Source organism: Xyrauchen texanus, chromosome 22, assembly GCF_025860055.1.
Source record: "Xyrauchen texanus isolate HMW12.3.18 chromosome 22, RBS_HiC_50CHRs, whole genome shotgun sequence".
In the NCBI taxonomy this organism is placed as follows: domain Eukaryota; kingdom Metazoa; phylum Chordata; class Actinopteri; order Cypriniformes; family Catostomidae; genus Xyrauchen; species Xyrauchen texanus.
In genome coordinates, this window is record NC_068297.1 from 29,122,030 (window position 1) to 29,136,765 (window position 14,736).

At 49.0% G+C, this 14,736-nt stretch overlaps 1 pseudogene; it reads left to right on the forward strand.

The window, feature by feature from the left end:
• Positions 1-615: 615 nt before the first annotated feature.
• LOC127662691 (rhotekin-2-like) lies at positions 616-5,542 on the forward strand (annotated as a pseudogene).
• Positions 5,543-14,736: the final 9,194 nt, after the last annotated feature.

Here is a 14,736-nt window from a genome sequence, read left to right on the forward strand (position 1 = left end):
TTAAATTTTTTCCCCCTTTTCTCCCAATTTGGAATTCCCAATTCCAACTACTTATTAGGTCCTCGTGGTGGCGCGGTTACTCCCCTCAATCCGGGTGGCAGAGGACAAGTCTCAGTTGCCTCCACTTCTTAGAGTCAATCCGCACATCTTATTACATGGCTCGTAGTGCATGACACTGCGGAGACTCACAGCATGTTGAGGCTCATGCTACTCTCCGAGATCCGGGCACAACTTTCCACGCACCCCATTGAGAGTGAGAACCACTAATCATGTCCATGGCGATGTTACACCATGTGCCTCTACCCTCCCTAGCAATCGGGCCAATTTTGTTGCTTAGGAGACCTGGCTGGAGTCACTCAACACACCGGATTCAAACTCACGACCCCAGGAGTTGTAGTCATCGTCAATACTCGCTGAGCTACCCAGGCCCATCAGTCAGACAGATAAGCAAAAGTAATGGATGGATGGATGAATAGATATCCAAACAGCACACTTCTGCACTATTTTACGTCATTTTCAAGTGAAAGTAGTGCAAGCCATATGGATACACTGAAAAATGCAACAAAAAGAAATGTAGTACAAGTACACGGATGATGCACTTTTTTTACCATCAAAATGGAGTGTGGAATGTTGGACACTTTGTGCACTCAGCATTTGCAGCTTGGTAAAATTTTAAATAAAGTGAAAACTGCCTGATTGCATTGCTGAATGTCTGAGAGATTCTTCTTAATATCTTGAACAGCTCTGAGGCTAAGCCGGACTTTGAACTAACATTGGAGCTTTATTCCTGTGGACTAGAGGAGGAGGCAACCTTTGACAATACTACAAAAAAACTGGCCAGTAAGTTCCGCTCCTCTTTTGGCAGATCTTCATGCAGGAAACTTTGCCCTCTTCTGGATGGAGGAGACCCAGATACTTTCCTCCAGTCCAACCCAATACCACAGTATGCATGGACGAATAATACATTTATTAGCATTGCAGTTGATCTTGTTGATGTTGTGAAAAAAAAAAAAAATTTTGCATTATGCTGTTTTTCCACTATGTGATTGTTCTCTAATTACCTATATTGTTATGTTGTTGGTAGAGGTGCACACTACTCATTGAAGGCATACACAACATTGAGTTTAGAGCAGGCGGAGGGCTCGTTCCAGTCTCATTCTCTCATAATCATGCAGAATGGTAAGGGCAGTCCAGTGACATTAAAAGAATAGTTCACCCAAAAATGACAATTCTATCATCATTCACACACTATTGTCATTCCAAGCCTGTATATCTTTTTTTTTTTTTTTTTTTTTTTGTGGAACACCAAAGGAAAGATGTTGAGCAATGTACTGGCCACTTATTTCCATATAATCAAGGTCAATGGGAATCGGGGTTGTCGTGCTCAAAAATGATAAAAAGCACCATAAATGTCCATATGACTCTTGCTCTGTATTCCAAGTCTTCTGAAGACATACTACAGCTTTGTGTGAGGAATTAATCTAACTTTTAAGTCGATAACGACTCACATTTTGTGTCTGTTCCTCACATAAAGCTCCAGAAGACTTGGAATACAGTGCAAGAGTCATATGGACAATTAGTTCATTTTGGTTATTTTGGGGCCTGGATCCCATTTCACTTCAATATATGAAAAAAATTAAAAGTAGCCAGTACATTTATCTCCTATAAGTTCCATGTAAGAAATAAAGACATGCAGGTTTGTAATGACGTACGTGTTAGTAAATGGTGACCGAGTATACATTTTTAAGTGAAATAATACTTAAAGGAACAGTTCACCCAAAAATGAAAATTCTCTCATCATTTACTCACCCTCATGCCATCCCAGATGTGTATGACTGTCTTTCTCCTGCAGAACACAAAGATTTTTTAGAAGAATGTCTCAGCTCTGTAGGTCCATACAATGCAAGTAAATGGTGACCAAAACTTTGAAGCTCCAAAAAGCACATAAAGGCAGCATAAAAGTAATCGGTTTAATCGTGTAGCATAGTGATCCGTACCTTTATTGTTTGACCTCTGCCATTGATTGTTTAGTGGAAGCTTCATCATGGCAGCCAGCTGGTGGCACAGCCTAACTGCATTACTCAAGATATGATGAGTGGTTACCTGAGCCAACAGTTACACTTACACTTCTGTGTACAAGAATGCAACTACAGTAATGAAGTACTGCTTCAGCACTTTTTCTTGGAAGAATCTTTTATTATAAGGATTCATATTAATATTTGTAAAAAGATTATGCAGTGTTGTCATGTAACCAGATATTTGAATACTGTGTTTTTAGCAAAGCATTGAGGGTTTGCATCGATGCTGTAAGCTGTACTGTGTACTAAAGGCTGGACTGCTTTCATGCTATTACTCTCCTGAGGAGATTCAGGCCAAAGTGGAGCCCAGCAACATTATCCCCGTAAATAAGGTAAGAAGTACTTGGACCAGTTTTTTCAGTTAACTAAAATGAAAACTAGAAATCTTAGCATGTATAAAATTAATTAGATTCCTATCCATTGAACCACATGTTTTTGTTTATGACTGGCTAAAATAAATTAAACAAATAAAAGGCATGGGCAAGCCCCCCACTTTTCTATATACTACAATATATACTGTATATACTGTGTATATACACAACGATCAGCCACAACATTAAAACCACCTGTCTAATATTGTGTAGGTCCTCCTCGTGCCACCAAATATTCTCACCACAATTGTACAGAGTGGTTATCCGAGTTACTGTAGACCAGTCTGGCCATTATCTGTTGATCTCTCTCATCAACAATTAATTTCTGTCCACAGAACTGCCCCTCACTGGATGTTTTTTGTTTATGGCACCATTCAGAGTAAACTCTAGGGACTGTTGTGTGTGAAAATCCCAGAAGATCAGCAATTACAGAAATACTCAAACCAGCCCGTCTGTCACCAACAATCAGACATGCGATGATCTAATCAGCCAATCGTGTGGCAGCAGTCACATCACACTGCCAGTGCAGTGCATAAAATCATGCAGATATGGATCAGGAGCTTCAGTTAATGTTCACATCAACCATCAGAATGGGGAAAAAAATTGATCTCAGTGATTTGGACCATGCCATGATTGTTGGTTCCAGACGGGCTGGTTTGAGTAACTGTAACTGCTGAACTCCTGGGATTTTCACGCACAACAAATGTGTGTGTGTGTGTGTGGGTGCGCGCGTGTGTGGGTGCGCGTGTGTGTGGGTGCGCGTGTGTGTGTGTGTGTGTGTGTGTGTGTGTGTGTGAGTGATTTTACTGTTACATAAAAAAAACATGTTATCTTCTCCCTATCATTTCCTGGCTATTGATAAAGGTGATAATAAGGCAAAAAATGATATCCTGTTTATAACTTAGAATGTGGGACCCATTGTAAGGCATGCAGTTCCAAGATTTGAAATGTCTCTTTCTGCAAGATACCCGTATCTGTGTGGTAGACAAGGACAACCAGAAATCTGGGTCTAGGCTGAGCCTGATAAACCCTGGAAAAGAGACTCTGCCAGTCATGTCTTTAATGCTGAATCTCCTGATGTCTTGCAGGAGTGGTTGATGTGACCAGAGTGAGTTCAACTGACATCTAGTAGAAAAAGAGAGAAGGGTATCTGTATGCGTTATGTAAAAGTAACTTTGTGTTTATATTTGTTGATGACTCTATTAATATTAACCCATACATTAGGTCAGTGGTGACATACGTGCGCCAAGCTCATGGAAATTGAGGTTCTTTCACAGCGAAAACCCCCACTCTTTCTCACGAAACAAGCTGACTCTATTTATAAAGATCTGAGTGAGTAATGAATATACTGTAAATGGACATTATATCATGACTTCAAGTGATGTAAGAATGACTTGTATTAGTTTGATTTACTGTGGTCTGATTGAAACTGTCAAATTGGGAAAAAGACTCTAAACTTACACATTACTATTACATTCATTAACTTAGGAGCCGTTCATACACCGTTTGCAGATTTATTTTATTTATTTTTCTATGTAAACATGCACTAGAAGGACATCTTTTTCCATTGCGCCACATCTGACTTTTTTTTTAACATCTTGTGCATAAGTCGCATTTTAAATTTCAACTTTTTTAAAATGCGTCTTGAGACATGTGTATACTGTCATCAATTACTCCCCCTCATGCCATCCCTGATGTGTATGACTTTCTTTCTTCTGCTGAACACAAAGATTTGTAGAAGAATATTTCAGCTCTGTAGGTCCATACAATACAAGTCAACAGGTTCCAAATCTTTGAAGCTCACAAAGCACATAAAGGCACCATAAAAGTAATCCAAACAACTCCGTGACTTCCGATGTGATATGATAGGTGTGGGTGATCAAGGTCAATATTTAAGTCTTTTTACTATAAATATACTTTCAAAACCCTCTTATGCATGTTCACATTTTTTATTTTTTTTGGGGTGATTTGCATTTTGTGTATTGCCACAACTGAACGGGGTAAGAAATTGAAAAAAAAGGGAGGGATTGAGAAAAGGAAAACAATAAATAAATCATATTTGCAAACCAGCCCAGTAGGGGTTGTGCTCTTGTATGGATCACTTTTATGATGCATTTATGTGCTTTTTGGAGCTTCAAAGTTTTGGAACCTGTTTTGAATTTTGAGGACCTTCTGAGCTAAGATATTCTTCTAAATATTCTTTGTGTTCTGCAGAAGAAAAGAAGTCATACAGATGTGGTTTAGTAAACGATGAGAGAATATTCGTTTTTGGGTGAACTATCCCTTTAAAAATAATTCACTCTTTATAAAATGTATGACTTTTCATTCGCTGGGCATTAATATACAGGAAAAGTAACTTAAAATAATATCTACACTAAATTTATTCTGGCATAAGTGCTTTTGCAGAGTTTATAAATTTTGTAGCAATATTACAGTATGTTCTAATTATTGCGTGATCCTTTAATAGCTTATTTAAAATTGAAAGTGCTAAACGGTTTCATCGTACCATTCGGGCATTGGATCCCCTGGGAAGTTTGAGAGCTTGACTGACATCATTCATGACAAGACTGAGGAAACTGATGGGTGCTTTCTCATTGTCAGGAGGAGGACAGAGAGTCTCCTCATTGGGCAGCCCTTTTTGAAGGATCCCAGCCAATGGTGGTAAAAAAAAATTTCTGTCACCAGGTAAAGAAAGCAATCAGTCTGTTCCGAGCCCCTCCACGAGCACTAAAAAGAAGAGTAGATCCCCTCTACCCCCTCCTGATAAATTACCATTCATTCAACCTACCAGCGTCTTGTCCAATCAGGAGAAAGAGAACTGCAAGGGGGGCGAGGCCTCGAACAGGGCGCCCGTCACTGGATGCTAAATTCTCTGCCATCATTCAACAGCTTCAGAAGAGCCACACGTCCTCCCGTAAAAACGCACCACTTGGACAGATCGAGCCCTATCAGCACCCTTACACTCCCAAAAAGAGAGATGAGTCAGAAAATCCCAAGACTGCATCCAGTCTGGATCTTCAGCTGCCAGCGCCGGCCCCCAGGAACAAACTGAGGATGTCATTCAGAGAGAAGATGAACCCCAATGCTTTGTGAATGTATGAGGCATGAGATGTCTATTTGTCTGCCCTCTAACATTTACATTTATGTATTTGGCAGACACTTTTATCCAAAGCGACTTACAGTGCCCTTATTACAGGGACAATCCCCCCAGAGCAACCTGGAGTTAAGTGCTTTGCTCAAGGACACAATGGTGGTGGCTGTGGGGATCAAACCGGCAACCTTCTGCTTAACAGTATAGTGCTTTAACCCACTATGCCACCACCACCTTCAACTTTTTACTTTTTACTCTTATGATTAATTGATTCATTATGGAAAGATGAAATGTCCTTGGATGCCCTATTTAAATTTTCGGGTGAATTTTTTTTTTTTTAAGATTAACTCCTATAAAATTCCAATTATCAGTCTATTCCTGTCAAAGTTCAGAAGTATACGAGGATACAGTAAGAGAATGTACAAATGGTCTATCTTGTTTTTCACTTTCAAGACTGAATGACGGTCCTTTAAAAGTCCAACTTTGTATGTCATGTGTTTAACACTAGTTGTCTGTTACAGCCACATATGATGTAACCACTATAACTACTAAGCACTTTGTGGATTTTGGCATGTAGGATTATGAAAGCACATACCAGATGTACACCAGCTGCTTTGTTTTTTAACATGCAGCATTTTATTTCATCTCTCAGGTTAATATAGTCGTAGCTCATAATATTATTTACATGTACGACTTTTTGTTACTTAATACACCAGTTTAAAATGTCAGTGGGTAAAGATAAACAGGGAACTGGATGAAATATTTTGTTTTACAGAAGTATTTTGCTTGACTGAATGTTTTTATGCAGTTAAGAAATGTTTTAAGTCCATTTTAATTTTTGTTTGTATTTTTTTTTCTTGTCAGACACAAGGGCGGTACTCTTCCTACACATTTCCACTATATTTGACCAAGTGGTTTAAAAATCGTTTACACCCAAATACCTATTGAGGGAATGTGTAAAAATGTATATTTAGAGTAGAATGTTGTTTCAGTGTTTTCTTTTTAATAATGCGCTGTAGATATTTGTAAGTAGCACACTGTGAAGCTTTTCCACTAAGGAAGACACGAAACAGCGTTGACTTCAAAGGTAGGATTCTTTTTAATTTTACTTGTTATCAACCAGTCACTATATACAGTGTAACTTTTCTCTTGTGTTGGCGTCGGGTTCTCTCTCTCTGAGGCTCGGTTGCTGCTGCTTTTTATCCCGCTCTCCTCACACTACTGCAATTAGACACAGGTGTTAGACATAATTTAGCTCAGGTGTGAGCCCTTACCGCTTTTCTCTCCGGACGGGCGCTTGACCACGCCCGCTGCCACATACCCCCACCGCCCGACTCAGGCCGGGGCGTCATCCGGCCTGCCTACCACCCCCCCATTTCTGGAGAGGAAGTCCGCGGCAGCCATCTGCACCCCCGGTCTGTGGATCACCTTGAACTTAAAAGGCTGGAGTGCCAGATACCAACAGGTGATCCGGGCGTTAGTATCTTTCATGCGGTGGAGCCACTGCAGTGGGGCATGATCCGAGCAGAGGGTGAAGGCCCGCCCCAGCAGGTAGTATCGGAGGGTGAGGACCGCCCACTTGATGGCCAGACACTCCTTCTCTACGGTGCTGTACTTAGTCTCCCTCAGGGAGAGCTTCCGGCTAATGTACAGCACCGGGCTCCTCTCCCTCCACCACCTCGCGAGTACGGCCCCCAGCCCTCTGTCTGAAGCGTCCGTCTGTAATACAAAGGGGAGAGAGAAGTTAGGTGTATGCAACAGCGGCCCCCCCACAAAGTGCAGCTTTAATCTGAGTAAACGCCTGTTGGCACTGCTCTGACCACTGGACCGGGTCTGGAGCCCCCTTTTTAGTGAGGTCAGTCAGCGGGCTGGTGATATCCGAATAATTAGGCACAAACCGTCTGTAATAGCCAGCCAGCCCCAGGAACTGCCTCACCCCCTTTTTGGTCTTAGGTCTAGGGCAAGTCGCAATCGCCGCGGTCTTATCAATTTGGGGACGCACCTGGCCATGACCCAAGTGGAACCCCAGATACCGTACCTCCACACGCCCAATCGCGCACTTCTTAGGGTTTGCTGTGAGCCCCGCCCGCCGCAGCGATCTCAGGACGGCCCTCAGATGTTGCATGTGCCGCTGCCAATCATTGCTATAAATGATAATATCATCTAATTAGGCAGCGGCGTACGTGGTGTGCGGTCTGAGGATCCGATCCATGAGTCGCTGAAACGTGGCCGGAGCCCCAAACAAACCGAAAGGAAGCGTCACAAATTGGTGTAATCCAAATGGCGTAGTGAAGGCTGTTTTCTCACGGGACATTGGTGTCAAGGGGATCTGCCAATAACCCTTTGTTAAATCCAAGGTCGAATAAAATCGAGCAGAACCTAACCGATCGAGCAGTTCATCAACACGGGGCATTGGGTACGCGTCAAATTTAGACACCGCGTTGACTTTTCTGTAATCCACACAGAATCGAACAGACCCATCACTCTTGGGAACAAGAACAACCGGGCTGGACCAATCACTGTGGGATTCCTCTATTACGCCCATATCAAGCATCGCATCTAATTCCTCCCGTACTATTTTCTTTTTATGTTCGGGTAAGCTGATAGGACGGCAACGCACCACCGCGCCCGGCTCGGTCTCGATGTGGTGCTGTATGATGTTTGTACGGCCCGGTAGAGGGGAAAACACATCCGCAAATTCCTTTTGTAATTCGGAAACCTCTGTGAGTTGCCGCGGTGAGAGTTGGTCTCCACAAGTAACCGGAGTGTTAAAATTGTAGTTTTTGTTCACCTCCGGTCCGAGCTCCGCCCTCTCCGGAACTACTGTGGCCAACGTCACAGAGGCCGCCTCCTCCCTCCATAATTTCAGGAGGTTGAGGTGATAAATTTGACGTGCGCCCCCTCTGTCGGTACGTTTAACTTCATAATCGAGATCCCCTACTCGTCGTGTGAAAAAGGGTCAAAGGGTCCTTGCCACTTGGCGAGTAATTTAGAGCTCGATGTTGGGAGTAATACAAGTACCTTATCTCCCGGTGCAAATTCCCGTAGCTGCGCACCCCTGTCATACAGCCGGCGTTGGCGTTCTTGAGCTTGGAGCAAATTCTCCTGTGTTAATCGCCCCAGTGTGTGGAGTTTTGCTCTAAGATCGAGAACAAACTGAATTTCATTTTTGCTATTAGAAGGTCCCTCCTTCCACGCTTCGCGGATGACGTCAAGGACACCGCGGGGGCGTCGCCCATACAGCAGCTCAAACGGGGAGAACCCTGTGGAGGCTTGTGGGACCTCTCGTACTACAAACAACAGGGGGTCTAGCCACTTATCCCAATTTCTAGCGTCATCGTGTACGAATTTACGAATCATGTTCTTGAGCGTTTTATTAAATCATTCCACTAGGCCATCAGTCTGTGGATGGTAAACGCTAGTGCGAATCGATTTAATGCCCAAGAGCTCGTAAAGTTCGCGGAGTGTTCGTGACATAAAAGTCGTGCCTTGATCGGGTGAGGATTTCTTTCGAATCCCCACCCGGAGATTATCTTGAAGAGTGCCCCTGCAACACTACGTGCGGAGATGTTGCTCAGAGGCACTGCTTCCGGATATCGCGTCGCGTAATCCACTAGGACTAACACAAAGCGATGTCCGCGTGCTGACCGTTCTAATGGCCCGACGAGGTCCATCCCAATTCTTTCGAAGGGGACCTCGATTAATGGTAGAGGGCGCAATGTCGCTTTTGGGGTGGCCGGTGGGTTTACCAGCTGACATTCACGGCACGCCGCACACCACCTGCGGACGTCACCGCCAATGCCCGGCCAATAGAAACGGGCTATTAGACGGAGAAGTGTTTTCCGTTCCCCTAGGTGACCGGCCATAGGATTATAGTGAGCCACCTGGAAAACCATTTCCCGGCGGCTCCGTGGAATCAATAATTGCGTTACTTCCTCCTTTGTTTGAGCGTCCTGTGTCACTCTGTATAACCGATCTTTAATAAGCGAAAAATACGGATATGAAACAGCGACACCCAGCCGGAGTTGTTGACCATCGATTACTCTCACTTGGTCAAAAGCGTGCTTAAGGGTTTCATCCCGCGACTGCTCCAAGGGGAAGTCCCCCTCCGGGAATTCCCGGAGAGGAGGGGCGACAACCTTGCCCCTTCCCTCGTCATTCGGAGCAGCCGAGGACGGCCCCGGCTCCGCCTCCCCCGCCAAAGCATCGCACATCACACATCCCTTCACTTTCATGCAGGACCCATCCGCACAAACTCCCTCCAATAACTTTCTAAAATTCGGCCAATCAGTACCCAAAATTAGCGGATGGGTGAGGCGGGAACTAACCGCTGCCTCCACACTATGTTTTTCTCCCCGGAATTTGATCGCCAAAGTCACCACAGGATACTTGTGAATATCCCCATGCACACACCTCACCCTCACCAGTTTAGCTGAGCCCAGAGCCCCGGGTTGAACCAAGCATTGGTGGATGGTGGTCTGATTACAGCCGGTATCCAACAAAGCTTGGTATGTACCCCCCTGGATCCTTACCGGAATCCGGTACGCTCCAGCCCGATCGGGGGCAGCCTGCGGGACATCGGAGACCCGCACCACCGTCCCTATTTCCATCAGCGGACACTGATCCCGGAAGTGGTCCGGGTCGCCGCACCTCCAGCAGACCGGCCCAGGCGCCACGGCCGCACCCGTGCTGGCGGGAGCCCCCACCTGAGGAGGAGAGCGGCTGAAGGACGAGTCACGGGTAGGCGGGTTCTCCCACGGTCGGGAAGTTGGTCTCACGAACCCTCCACGCCTCGCGCTGGGCAGTAACGGACCCTGGGGAGAGAGCAGAGCGAGAGGGAAGAGGGGAGGGGAAAACACAGGGAGGGCACAGGGAAGGAGAGAGAGAGAGAGAGGGCTCATCCGCCCTTGGAATCGCCGCCATGTGGTCCTCCGCGAGTTGTACGGCTTCCTCCAGCGACGCCGGGCGGTGGCACTGGACCCACTCCGCCGTTTTCTTGGGCAAACGCTGAACAAGCTGCTCCAGCACCACCTGATCGACCAGTCCCTCGACGCCGCGGTCCCCCGCAAGCAGCCACCTCCGACAGGCATCACGGAGCCGCTGGGCGAACGCGAACGGGCGGTCGGTCTTATCCAGCTTCATAGCCCGGAAGAGCTGGCGATTTCCTTCCGGGCTCCGACCAACCCGTTGCAGGATGGCTCTCCTCAGGTCTGCATAAGCCAGGAGGCTTGTTGCCGGCAGTTGTTGTGCCGCGAGTTGTGCTTCCCCGGACAAGAGAGGGACCAGACGGGCTGCCCACTGGTCTTGGGGCCACCCCCAAATTTCCGCCGTACGTTCAAACAAATCGATGAACGCCTCTGGATCATCTGCCGGCCCCATCTTCTGTAACGCGGGTGGGGGTAATGTGGCGCGGGTGTCCGGGGTCGCGGCTGCGGCTGGAGCGGCCTCCTGGGTGAGGAGGCTCCGGATGGCGAGCCGGTCCTCTGCTTGAGCCCGCATGATCTCGAAGAACCGACGATCCTGGTCTTGCCGGAGCTCAAGCAGGGACTGTTGGTGGCCCTGATGGAGTGTAGCGAGGGACTGGAGGACTTCCGCCAGCTGGGAGGACTCTACGGGGCGACTCTGTTCCATAATTTGTAGAAAATTTTCTAGTTCCCGGGTTTCGGCACCAGTGGGAAGCTTTTCCACTAAGGAAGACACGAAACAGCGTTGACTTCAAAGGTAGGATTCTTTTTAATTTTACTTGTTATCAACCAGTCACTATATACAGTGTAACTTTTCTCTTGTGTTGGCGTCGGGTTCTCTCTCTCTGAGGCTCGGTTGCTGCTGCTTTTTATCCCGCTCTCCTCACACTACTGCAATTAGACACAGGTGTTAGACATAATTTAGCTCAGGTGTGAGCGCCCTTACCGCTTTTCTCTCCCGGATGGGCGCTTGACCACGCCCCCGCTGCCACACACACATATGATGTATTTGTCATGAACCCCGCTCCTCTGCCCCATCCCCGCTTCGTCGCACACACACACTCCCTCGACCTCATTCCCTCGCTCCGCCCCCTCAAGCTTTTCACGCTCTTTTTGCTCGCTCGAGCCCTCACGCCCACTTTGCTCCTACTCGCTCACATGCTCGTAGGCAATCTCCCTTCCTCGAGTCCCTCACGCGTTTCCAATCCCCCAGAACATTATGACCACCTGCACTCGCGTCATCTGCACTCCTGCACATTAGTTTCACCTGCACTCGTCTCATCACCTGTCATGGTTTACACCTGCACTCGCCCCTATATATATCACTACCCTTTTGTCTCACGGTTGTTGGTTATTGTATTTAGTTTCCTGTGTCTTTGCCCCCGCTAGTCTCGTCTAGTTTTGATTCCCTCTTGAACTCCTCTTGATTACCCCCTTAGCTTGCCAGCTCCTCGTTCCCCTAGTACCCCTGACTACTCCCTTTGTAAGTTTACCCGCCTCTCGATCCTGTTTACCCCGGCTTTGACCCTCGCTCCCCTCGACTACTCTCCCGGATTTGCCCCCTTTACTCTCTTTGATTCCCCAGCTTTTGACCCTACGCTACCCTGACCATTCTCCCTCTGGATTTTTAAGTATGCTGTACTTTTGTTTGCCTGCAAATAAACGCAGTTTTGATATACATTGTGACTGTCTCATCTTGTGTGTGTGTGTGTGCGGGTTACAGAATAACCAACCTCACCGTAGACAGTCACAATGTATCACGCGGAGGATTCGCGCAGCTCACTAGAGCGGAGATACACGTCACATTCAGCGCGAGGAGCTACTGTTTGGACACTTGACCAAGCGCTCGCGGCCCAGGGGCAGCAGGTATGTGCTATGTCTGATTCATTTCACCCTGTTTCACCTGTGTCTGCCCCTGAGCCCGTTGATGCTCTCCATGCATCCGCTGACGCCGTATGCTCTCCATCCCCGGAGAGGTTTTATGGCTCTTCTGATGCTAACCAAGGGTTTTTCATGCAAGGCAGCGGTTGTGTAACTCATAACCCCGCCCTTGACATTATGGAGCCAGCAGCCCGACTCTTGGTTTTGCGTCAGGGGAGTCAACACTTGGAGGCTTATGTGGTTGATTTTGGTGCCCTGGCCAACCAGGTGAATTTTGATGAGGTGGCTCTGAAAGACATTTTTCAATTTGGACTGAATGAGCCAGCCTCATCATTCATGCCTGGTGGTCGCTGCTCTCTCAACCTGGCTCAGTTTATTGACCTCGCCCTACTGTGCGCTGGTTCCTCGTTTACTGTGGGGGAGGCAGACACTGAACCAGCGCTCCATACCATGGCCCCAGTCCCGAAGCCTGACACGGCCAGCGAGCCAGCGCCCATGCCCGCCACGGCCGGCGAGCCAGCGCCCATGCCCGCCACGGCCGGCGAGCCAGCGCCTGTAGCCTCGACCGCCCCAGAGCCAGCGCCTGTAGCCTCGACCGTCCCCATGGCCACGTCCCCTGTTGGCCGAAGACGTAAGAGAAGGAAGAGGGCCCCTTGTCCCCAGTCATGTCTTGTGCTCAAGACCGCAGAGGTTCCCTCAGAGTCTTCCACGGCTCAGCCGGGTTCTGCTCCGCCCCCAGAGTCTTCCACGGCTCTGCCGGGTTCTGCTCCGCCCCCAGAGTCTTCCACGGCTCTGCCGGGTTCTGCTCCGCCCCCAGAGTCTTCCACGGCTCCTCCTCTCGAGCCTCCTAAGGCTCCTCCTCTCGAGCCTCCTAAGGCTCCTCCTCTCGAGCCTCCCAGAGCTCTACCTCCCAAGCCCCCCAGGGTTCTGCCTTTCAAGTCTCTCGAGCCTCCCAGAGCTCTACCCCTCGAGCCTCCCAGAGCTCCACCTCTCAAGCCTCTCAGGGCTTCTCCTCCCGAGTCTTTCAAGGCTCCTCCTCCCAAGCCTCCCAGGGCTCCTCCTCTCGAGCCTCCCAGGGCTCCGCCTCACGAGCCTCCCAGGGCTCCTCCTCCCAAGCCTCCCAGGGCTCCTCCTCTCGAGCCTCCCAGGGCTCCGCCTCACGAGCCTCCCAAGGCTCCTCCCAAGCCTCCCAGGGCTCCTCCTCTCGAGCTTCTCAGGGCTCCTCTCGAGTCTCTCAGGGCTCCTCCCCCCCTCAAGCCTCTCAGGGCTTCCCCTCTTGAGTCTTTCAGGGCTCCTCCTCCCCTCGAGCCTCTCAGGGCTCCGTCCCTCGAGGCTTTCATGGCTCCACCCCTCAAGCCTCTCATGGCTTCGCCTCTCGAGTCTCTCAGGGCTCCTCCTCCCCTCAAGCCTCCCAGGGCTTCGTCTCTCGAGTCTTCCAGGGCTCCTCCTCCTCCCGAGCCTCTCGGGGCTCCGTCTCTTGAGGCTTTCATGGCTCCCCCCTCAAGCCTCTCGAGCCTTCCAGGGCCCCACCTCTAGAGCCTCTCGAGTCTTCCACGACCTTTTTCCCCGAGCCTCTCACGGCTCTACTCCCAGAGCCTCCTACGGCTCCACCTCCCGAGCCTCCCACGGCTCCACCTCCCGAGCCCCTCATGACTCTGCTCCCAAAGACTCGAGCTTTCTATGGCTCCGCCTCTCGGGCCTCCTACGGCTCTACCCCCCGAGACTACAGAGCCTGCCAGGTCGTCGCCTCGGGGACCTCCCACGGCGCCACCTCCATTGGCTCCACCTCCTGAGCCTTTCAGGCCTTCGCCCCTAAAGCCTCCTTCGGCTCCACCTCCAGAGCCTTCCAGAACCCCACCTCCAGAGCCGCCTACAGTGCCGCCTCTGACGGCACCGCCTTTCACGGCTCTTCCCTGGCCCCCTGACCCTGTCCGGTGGCCCCCTGACACTCTCCCTGTCCTGTGGCCTCTTCCCTGGCCTCCTGACCCTGTTCCTGTCCGGTGGTCACCTTCCAGACCCCCGGACCCAGTCCCTGTCCTCCAGTCGCCTTCCAGACCCCCTGACCCAGCCTCTGCCCTATGGCTGCCCCCTAGATCTCCCGACCACCCGCCTGTCCGCTATGTTCCCCCTGACCTTGCCTTGAAACTGCCCATTGACCCCATGGACTGTCTCATTTCCCTCTGTGCCCCTTGGACTGCCCTCAATTTTGTTTGTGTGTTTTGTGTGTTTTGTCTGTTTTGTTGGGATCATCCTGCACCGCCTCCCACGGCCGTCAGGAGCCGTCCTATTCAGAGGGGGGAGTACTGTCACGAACCCCGCTCCTCTGCCCCATCCCGCTTCGTCGCACACAC